This window comes from Saccostrea cucullata, unplaced genomic scaffold, assembly GCF_032062105.1.
Source record: "Saccostrea cucullata isolate Sc308-1 unplaced genomic scaffold, CSIRO_AGI_Scuc_v1 ctg5899, whole genome shotgun sequence".
NCBI classification, from domain to species: Eukaryota; Metazoa; Mollusca; class Bivalvia; order Ostreida; family Ostreidae; genus Saccostrea; species Saccostrea cuccullata.
In genome coordinates this window covers 70,908-79,378 of record NW_026922157.1, presented here as the reverse complement: position 1 = coordinate 79,378, position 8,471 = coordinate 70,908, and the positions used below count along the sequence as shown (strand labels likewise).

The 8,471-nt window shown below is 32.1% G+C and overlaps 1 pseudogene; it reads left to right on the top strand.

The window, feature by feature from the left end:
* Window positions 1-958: 958 nt before the first annotated feature.
* Window positions 959-4,748, top strand: LOC134261296 (uncharacterized; annotated as a pseudogene).
* The last annotated feature ends 3,723 nt before the right edge of the window (window positions 4,749-8,471 follow it).

Sequence of the window (8,471 nt, the reverse complement as noted above, 5' to 3'; positions counted from 1 at the left end):
TTGACTTTTTTTTACCTTTGAGTCTGACTCAGTTTTGCAAACTTTTACCTAACATTAACCTAGGCCATATATTTTTAACAGTAAATACTAGAACTTTTATATTTCATATTTGTAATCCATGAGACAAGACCTTCAACTGGATACAGGGAACTTTAACTTTAACCCTTTGACCCATTTTTAACAAACTTCAACTTTTTCCATAACTTTTGAACAATTTGGCCCGGAGCTTTCTTACTTCAAATATATAATCATTGTGACAAGACCTTCCTTTAGATACTAACATATTTGGCCCTTGGCCTATTTTTTTTTTAAATTAACATTTACTTCAGCATTTGAACAAGCAGCACTACGGCATTCATATTTCACAAGTGCGTTTCTTATGAGACGGTAATTTGAGTACCAACATATTTTATTTGTATTTGAAAAAGATTTTTTTTTAAGTTGGTTAAACTCTAAGGTCAAGGTCAAAATGTAAAAGATGTTATCACAGTGAATGTACAAGGCAAAAATAAACACATTACCGCCTCAGAATCAAAAGTTGTCATCATGTTAAATTTGAGAAAGTAGATCAGGCTTGTGGGACATAAAATTTAGACAAGCTCACTTTTGGTCTCAATCTCACTTTTACCAAAGGAACATATAAACGAAAAGTGAGATTAAGATCAAAAGTGAGCTCGTCTAAGTTTTATGGCGCCCAGGCCTGATCTCAAGATCATGGGCTAAAAAAATGTTGTCACATTTGGAAAGTCGTATAACTGATCATAATTGTAAAATATGAAAGCTCTATATTTTCTCATTCAAATGTTATACGTTATTACAAGAGATAAGGTTTCTGTTACAGACGAATACACTGACAGACAAAGGAGATTTAATGTTTCCTCACTTTTGCGGCGACAAAATTTGTTTATTACTTTAGTAAGTAAAAGTATAAAACATCACTCAATTAACATGATTAATGTTTAGGTAATTATCTTATTCAGAAGACATCATGCCTTCGGAGTCGTTTACACACGTTCTTCCGGGATTTACAGGGGAGTGTAATGCAGATATTTTCAACCTCAAAGCGAGGCCGAATGTTACAGAAAAGAAACCAGGCCAACTTCCAGACCATATGATAAAACAATACTTTGAAAATGTAAGTTTTATCTATGCAATAGTAGTATAGGCCATCACATCAAATAGATAAGCAAACTGGATGTCGATGTATACTTTAGTCTCATGCGAGCTTCAATGTTAGCTTCAATGTTATTGAAAAACATTCATTGTTGTTTAAACAGTCCATGAAAGGTAGTAGTTTCAAAAGTGTTTCTTGTAATGTTCCATTTGTTTATGATAATGATAAAAAAGCACGTCTGTTGTCAAAATAATTTTTAGAAATTGAAAGAATTTATTGAATAGAATTTGAAAATGGCGTCTGAACACTGGCGGGATTTTTGAAATGTTCTAATGCTGTTGACGTGTCATCTGGGAATACCTGGGTAATTTTCGAGAAAGGAAATTAGGCTAACTTCCTGTATAAATGATCCGGAAATTCCTTGAAGATGTATTTGTTTTTTATCTTATTTGGATTAGTTTGGGTAGTGCGTGAACTAGGACGTCAATGACTTTTGCACCTTGAATAAAAATTATTATTTCTGAAAAGATGCAGAAGGTCATAAAGAGGTTCAACTTAAGGAATGGCTTATTTTTTCTCTTTTGAATAAAGGGATATGTGATAGTGAAGGACTTCTTTACTAAGGAAGAATTGGATCCATGCAGAAAGGCTATTGACAGATTTGTTGATCTGCTGGCTCAAAAATTATACGAATCTGGACGAATCAAATGTAAGCAACGTGTAAGCAACTCTCTCTTTATCTCTTTCTCAGAATATAGGATCATTGTTATCATGATTTATTATGAAACTTTATGTTTTAGCGCTCTACAGTGAGTTCGGATTTTTTGAACGCTTGTCTAAGCTTGAAGAAGACTTTCCTGGCGCAAATATTATGTTACACAAATACGGAGTTTTACCACAGGTATACAAACTTGTTTAGTTTACTTGTGTGTGATATCACAGTCAAGAGTATAGGGTCGACTGTTAAAAATGGGAGAGATAAATATAGAACTACAAATTTCCAAAATCGTACTGAACACGGGTGCTGGCTTTTAAAGTATTATTTCAGAAAAAATTTCTTCAAGCAAACATGGAGGAAATCAATTGAGGCTTCCTATTACCATCAAAAATGGTTCTTCTCATGTATCTATCAGTTTTATCATGACACCCACACGAAGTAACTTGTATGGATTAATATTAATCTGTAGTATTGCCTTAAGACCTTCTTTGCATTGCTCGCAGTACTATTTATCTGTCTTAAAAGAACTTTGGATTGGGTGTGAAACGGTCCTCTCTCTCTATATATATTGTAAAATTATTTGATTCAAAACATACATCGGAAGTAAAATTAAGCACATTAAAACAAAATGCTTCAAAAAATTTTCAACATCGGTATACCTAGACGAAGAACTGTAATGCATCGATCACAATTGTGATATAAAAAAAACTAAGTCGTAAATTTTCTTTTTATTTAACTCATAGGTTTTAAATTAGTTTTGCTTTCAGACTAAAGATGAACTGAATACTTAAGTCACTAAATATAGAAAATAGATTATCATATCTGCATACGTTTTGGGACCTGTCTTAATATATATTATCATATGATAATGTTCAGGGCACAGTTAGTTTAACCTTTCCGCCAAAAAAGGGTTATCATTCCTTAATAATATTTTTACAATTCTGAAATAACAAGAAAAATTAACATTTCTGTGTGTCAAAAATATTTAGGCCTTTAAAGATGTTTGGACCAATGAGCGTTTGTTGAACGTTGTGGAGCAGCTGATTGGTCCTCTCTCCATATATTGTAAAATACAACAGTTCCTTGGCATCAGGGTAATGATAGATATTGGCATATCAACCAAGAACCAATATTTGTGCCAGTTTCATGATAAATGAATATTTGACCATCTGCACAAATCATGGAATATACAAAATAAAATTATTAAAATAATAAAATGATTCATTATTTTGTTATAGATTCTGGCTATTTAGATAGAGATTCGTACAAAGTCCACCAACCTACGGCATGGATCCCTCTTTTAGACGCCAATGCTCAGAATGGATGCATGCAGGTAGTGATAAAGCGACTTTGCTTTATATAGCGTCATTTGTAAGTATTCAATGTCGCCAATTACTAGTATGTAAAGGCATTTGCTCTCTTCTAATTAAGGTTGCACACAGAGGTCACAAGACTGGTAAAGTTGCTCACCATCAGTGTTGTTATGGAAATACCTGGTATGTCATGTTGGAGGAAGAGGAGATGGCCAAAACATTAGGTTAAGTCTTGTTACATGTACTAGTACCACTCAGACAAGGTTTATTTGAATAAATAGATATACATGTTGTAATAATATTTGTAAAATATAATATACCGGGTATATATTACATCCCTTAAAATTTTGGAAATTTTGTTTCAACAGAAGTAGATTTGGACAAAGACATCGTTACCTGTGAAGTTCCCTATGGAGGAATGTTACTGCTAAACAATATGATACCTCACAGAAGGTAAATCGTTTTCATTCCATAGAATAGAATTTGTTGGTGGTTTTTTTTTTTTTACATATCCATGTTGAATAATTGTTACCGTATAGCGTGTATATTTTAGCAGGATGCTTATTTTGGCTTTATTTGGCATTTTGATGGTGGTCCGCTAAAATTTTTAATTATTAAAATAGTCAGTACTCTTCTTAGCGTCCATCTGCATGGAAAGAGCCTAAACCCTGCGACCGCTAAAATAAATAACGCCAAAATTATATGGCATACCTTTCAGTTGGCAAAATGCCAAATTCTAAACCCACCAAGATGACCCGCTATATCGTATTTGTCTTAGTTGTTCAAGTTTGAATAGAGTAAAGTAACAGACACTGCGGCCACATTTACTATATTTATCATTTGTTCAATATTCAGCTTGCCGAATTTGTCAAAAGAGATCCGTTGGAGCCTTGATCTTCGTTGGCAAAAACCAGGTTATCCCTGCGGATTTTATGGTATAAAGGACCTTCTACTGTTTCGGACGTCCAAGGATCCCAACCATAAAATCGACTGGACAGGCTATGAAGTGGATAACCGCTGGGCTAAACAGAAGGAATCAGTCAAAGACCTCCAAAACATACTTCCGGTAAAATCGATAAATTCTAAGTTCCTAGACAGGCTAACTGTAATAAATCAAAAAGAAGTGTATACATTTGTGCATTTTTCAATTACGTGTACTTTTTGTTATTGAAAAACTTGAATAAATTTTTCGCAAGTTCTTATTATCGCGAATAGGCTCTTCAACGTCAAATTGCAAAAATAATAATTTGCGAATGGTTGGTCAAGAGATTTTACATGGATGTCACCACCATAAAAATAAATAACGCGATAATTAATTCCAGGCGTTAATTTAGAAATCTACAGTACACGTATACCTACATGTACCGGTATTTTCTCGGGTTCAAGAAAATATTCACCTCTAGTACTGTTAAATAATCAAAGTTAAAATATTTCCTTGCTCTTTTTGTTATTTTCCCTCTAGCAGAATACAGAAGATGCTGAGTTTGACATCACTATGCCGGGACCGTGGATGAAGAAGTGGGAGCTCGTGCATCATAATGAACACACGGACAAACTGAAGGAAATAAAGGAGCTCACCTGGCATGTCCCCAGCAAATCGTAACTTGACCCACTTATAACAAGCTTCACAAACTTCTTATTTGACTGTATCATTTACAATACTGACGTTATAATCAGAAACCTAAAGCTTTAGGTCTCCGTAATAAACAATGAATTGATTGTCTGGGAGATTACGCATTTTGTACTGGTTTTAAAAAATGTACATATCGCATATGTACATGTATTTACATGTGGGTACCTTTCTACAGTCATATATATTATATGTAATATATTCTTAATTCTAAAAAAAATTATAAATCAAAAATAGAAATTTCATTTTTAAAGGAATAAAACTGTTTAAAAATTGTAAAAACGTATGTTTGTTAATGATTTGACTGTCAAGCGATCTGTTTTGAATTTATCTTATGAAAAACACCTGAATGTAATTTAAAACAAGACTTCCAGGAGGTCATGAAACGCAATTAATGATGGAATGGGAGGGGCAAGACTTCGAGAACTTCGTGTTCTGTATTTGGTGTATCAACAAAATTTACTCCCCTCCAACTCCTTTCTTTAAATAAATTGATTTGACAAAACTCAAAAAGTGTTATTATTATACTGTGGATTAAAAGTTTCTATTCGAAATAAGTAACTATGGGTTGGCTTGAAAAAAAGAAGACATTGTCAAATATGCAGAATTTTTTTTTATCTTGTTTTGAACCCCTAGAATATTTATATTTTTTCCGGTCGCAAATGGAAGTGAATTCAAATAGTCCAATTTTTTAACTTTTTTGTTTTTCAATATTTTTCTTTCGGATTCACAGGGTTTATAGAGTATGGAAGCCCATTTAGGACCTATCAAAAATATTTTTGAATTCGTTAAAACGATCTTTAGAATTCGTTATAACGAATTCAATTTGTTATAACAGATTTTTTGAATTCGTTATAACGATTTTAATTTGTTAAAACAGATTTATTGAATTCGTTATAACGCATTTAATTTGTTATAACAGATTTATTTAAGGTAAGTCACTCGTCAGCTTTTAAGAAAAGTTCACGCTGAAGCTTTTACTTCAAAACTACTTATTAAAATTTAATTTTTATAACATATTTAAATTCAACAATGTAAAGAAATTTTTTATTGCCTATTAAGTTTATTAATACCCCAAAGATTTTTCTTTTTAGTGCAAAAAAGGTCACACAATAATTTACCCGCATTAATATGCAAGATTTGTTTAAGATAACTATTATTCAAACTATTTTACATAAGATAAGACTATCTTTATTGCCATGGTTACATCTGATAAAATATAATAAGGGTTAAAGTAAATAACCAAAGAGATGAAATTTAAGTGCAAAAAGGTCAACTTAAATGTACCGTAGAATCAGTAGGATGCACACTGACCCCCTATTTTCTTTGCAATTTTGAGTTACACTTTATGAGTACTTATCCAAAATATACTTCTCAAAAAATCCTTGATTTAACAAATTTCAGGAGTGACTTACCTTAATTCGTTATAATGAATTTAATTTGTTATAACAGATTCATTGAATTCGTTATAACGAATTTAATTTGTTATTACAGATTTACTGAATTCGTTATTTAAGGAATGAAGCTTATTTCAACTTATGTTATCCGATATAACATAACTTGGGGCAGTTTACGCTTTATAAACCGCGAAGCGGTTTATAAGAAAGCGTAAACTGTCCCAAGTTTTGTTATATCGGATAACATAAGTTGAAATAAGCTTCATTCCTTATAATTTAATTTCAGGGTGAACAATAAGACAATATTTCCTCCGGAAAAAGGTTTAAAATTGAGCGTTATTTTAAAATTAACGTCAAGCGGAGTAATACGTTTTGACGTTACTCATTGTGACGTAGGCAAATTATGTTATACAAAATGGATAAAACCGTTTAACCAATCAAATGACGTGCTACAACTAAAATTAAATTAAATGAATTAAATTTGTTATTACAGATTTGTGACTTCGTTATAACCAAATTCTTGAATTGGTTATAACGAATTCAAAAAATCTTATCTGTCAGAGATTACTGAATGGTATGAGTTTTGTAATTTTACACTTGTTTTATTCATTTAAAAGCCCATGGATATGGTATGATTGATTGTTTGTTTATTGTTTTACGTCCCTCACGAGAATTTTTCACTCATATGGAAACGCCACCATTTTGCGCTGGAGATATGTATTTTTTGTCCTATGCACGACACTTACGGCCATTGAGCAGGGAGGGATCTTTATCGTGCCACACCTGCTGTGACGCAGGGCCTATGTTTATACGGTCTCATCCGAAGGATCGGTCTCCACGTCCCACAGTGGGATTCGAACCCGCGACGCAAGGATTGACTCCTTACTTCGCGACTCTAGACAGACGCTCTAACCACTGCACCACGCGGGCGACGATATGGTTTCAAACACCACTCAACGATACTTATTTTCGTTTGTTCTTCAAATTGAATGCTAGTTTTGCCTATGTCTGCTTATGTTTATCAAAATTTATTGTTTTATTTCGGTCGCAAATTTAAAATGTACCCTTTGATTATATGGTGGCTTTATAAAATAACTTCAATTTTATCTATTTATAAGTTTTTAAAGGGTATGGCGAGTAAAACAACAAACAAATAAATTAGTAAAAATTATCGTGATGCCAAATTTTCAATGTTTGAGAAGTGTTGAGTGGTATAGCATAATTTTTTTTTATATTTCGTTGTAGACATAAATTTTGGGGTCTCTACATACATTGAAAACAAAGAAAATTAAACTCTTACAAAAAGTAGTGATTTCACAATATATAGATGGATTTTATATATTTTTTAACACATTTTTGAATTTTTGAGCCTCTACAATGGGAAATTTTTTGTGGTCTTTGCCGATGGTGAAAAAGTCTTCAAACTATGAACCGGGATTCTTAAGGAATGGCTTTCATTATTTTAGGTTCATGCCATGTGAAAAAATACCCCTTTTTTAGATATAAATATTTTGTTTTTACTTTTTAATTTGGTCTTGATCTTTGAGTTAGACCCACTTAAAAAAATTTCAGATTTTAACCTTAGTCATTCCTATCATATGATTAAATCAGGTAAATATGTTCCACATATCCATATCTTTGACAAGACATCCTCGTGGTTACCAACAATATTGACAATTTGACCTTGACCTTATTTGACCTACTGTTGAAAAATCTTTAACCTTGGTCATAATTTCTGAATGGTTTGTTTTAGGGTTTCAAAATTTCACTGTTTTAGTACATGTATGTAGCAAGAGCGTTTCTTAAATAACAACATTTTTGACTTTCTGACCTTGAGCTTAGACTTTGACCTTCTTCTAAAAACTTTTTTCATAATTTTTAAAAATAACCGATTCTTAAATATTCAAATTCCACAAGTACGTTTTTTCTTGAATTACTTTTTGTACTTTTAATTTTGGCTCTTTGACCATGATAACTTTAACTTTCGTTTGAAATTTTTTATACTTCAAAGGTTATTTTTTTGTGACAATACCTTTCCTTGAGTACCAATGATGATGTTCTTTTTCTCTTTACCTTAGCGTAAAAGTAACCATAAGAGAGCATCATTGTTTTACAATTACATCATGTTTTTTTTTTACATCAGACCCTGAAAAAATCTTTAACTCTTAGTTGGACTTCAAGTACAAAAGTACAATCTATATTTTTTTGTAAAATATGCTTCAGTGTCTATATACCGAATAACAGGGATTGACCCTAATTTTAACATACACTTAATCATTAAATCCTTTTTGAAAGATGT